Source organism: Nicotiana attenuata, chromosome 2 (assembly GCF_001879085.1).
Source record: "Nicotiana attenuata strain UT chromosome 2, NIATTr2, whole genome shotgun sequence".
NCBI classification, from domain to species: Eukaryota; Viridiplantae; Streptophyta; class Magnoliopsida; order Solanales; family Solanaceae; genus Nicotiana; species Nicotiana attenuata.
Window position 1 is genome coordinate 49,307,567 of NC_031990.1, and position 2,127 is coordinate 49,309,693.

The 2,127-nt window shown below is 36.4% G+C and overlaps 1 non-coding gene across 1 annotated transcript; it reads right to left on the minus strand.

Moving 5' to 3' along the window:
• On the minus strand, positions 1,513-1,584 carry TRNAM-CAU. The gene has a single exon. It is a non-coding gene; the product is annotated as a tRNA-Met (tRNA).

A 2,127-nucleotide genomic window follows, 5' to 3' on the forward strand; every position in this document is an offset into this window, starting at 1 on the left:
TTTTCTTAAACACAGATGGGGCTTTCAACCCACAAAAATCAACAACGGGATTGGGGGGTGGGGGGGTGGGGGGGCTTTCAGAAACCATAAGGAGAATGGGTAATGGGCTATGCGGGTCCGCCCATCAAACACCGTCATAGAAATAGAACTTATGGCACTACTACGTGGCTTACAAATAGCATTACAACATCAACTAACTCCATTACATATCCAGATGGACGCACAACAGGTAATCACTATGTTGCACACACATACAACACATCACTCATCCTTGTTAAATGATTGCAGATTCCTGATCCGGCAACTGAATAGTCCAAAAGTAAGCCATGTTTACAGGGAGCAAAATACCGTAGCAGACGGCCTAGCACACTTTGGAATGGAGCTAGCAGGTAGCAACATCACTTTTTTGAGCGAGCCTCCACCTTTCATCCTCAAAAATCTCTTCCAGGATCAGCAACTCAACATGTCAATGCAAAGGCCTGGCGTCACTTTTGGAGTTCATACACACATGAACAACTTTTGCCAACCTTCTGATAGGCCATCTTCCAGTAACGTCTGTAGTAGCAGCAGTATTAATATTTTGATGTACCAATGATAAATAGTATAGCTACTCCTCCATCTACCAGTACAACTAGTGAAGCTAGGCACCCCAGTGCAGGTTATGATCTACGTTGTACCTATTGTAATGCTGCCTATGAGCAGCCACTCCCTGTAAAACTTTTCTAATTATAATATAAAGTAATCGTTTAAAACCAATATATATATATATATATATATTGCTGGATTTTCATTTGATAGAAACAAATTTTGTTGGAAGTTTTCCCATATCAAGATGTAAATAGGTGGATTGGGTCCTTGTATAATTTGAAGCAGATTCTTTTTCTTTTTAGATTTTCACTCTAGTGTGCGGGATATGTGTTGAAACGGGATTAATTCGGAATCGCAAGGCATAAAGCCTATTAAAGGAGAAAGAGAGAAAACGAGAATGACCTAAACTTTGATTAATGATAGTTAATATAGAAATCTATTTCAATTGACACTCGTTCTTTTTTAACCTATTTTTTTATTAAAAAAAAAAAAACATTTCTAGTGAAACTCATTAATATAGATATTTTAGTTTAACCTTAATGACTCAATAAAGCATTTTGAGTAAATGAAATTTGAGTTTCCAGGAAAACAAAGTGGAAGATTGAACTACATACAACCTAACATACCTTTATCCTTTTAATAATTCCCATTAGGAACTTGATTACTTTCTAATTGATATCTTGTCATATGCTTTTGTCCTCTCTTTTTTTTTTTCCCTTCTGATTTAACTACCCACGTTGTGTTTAACTGTATTTTACCATGGATTAACAAAGGGGGGAGGGGGGGGGGGGGAGTAGTAATAAACTTAAACGACCATATTTCTTGTTAACAAATTAGCCAGTTATAAATTTGAAAAGCTTATAATGACTAAAAAGGTAACGGTACACAAAAATAAGCGTATGGAAGTCTTTGTCTCTAACTATCTATCAGATCCAGGTTTCGATCCTGGGACCTGTGGGTTATGGGCCCACCACGCTTCCGCTGCGCCACTCTGATTTGTTGGTAATGTTTTGCTGGTTTTTCTATAATACTGTTATTCTCAATCAACCTGCATTACACACGCTTATTGTTGATGGACCAACCCTACCGCGTTTGCTATAAATTCCACCTTAGTATATGAACTGAACTTTCTTCTTTTGTTGTTACATTGAAAAATACTCAATAAAGTATTTAAAAGGGCTTTTTTTTTAAAAAGTTTAGTCCGCCCAGATGGTAGCCGAAAACGTATATAAAATTTGTATAATTTTTATAATGTTTATTTCAGCTATTGTTTTAAAAGCGGCCATACAATATCATTTTCCAACTTAAAATCTCTTATACCGTTAGAGTGACATGATTTGAATCGGCAAAGTGAAAAAACTTCATTTCCTTAACTGCAGTTTCCTAGATAATCAAAGCTTCTTCATGTTTGTGTCTTTCATTCGTTAGAAAGTCAGCATCGCCCCCCTCCAAATATGTGTAATAGTAGCCTTATTGGCTTCCAGCAAATACTTAAAATCTTCAATAATAGCCCCGTTGATAAGCTTGACATCTAAGTAA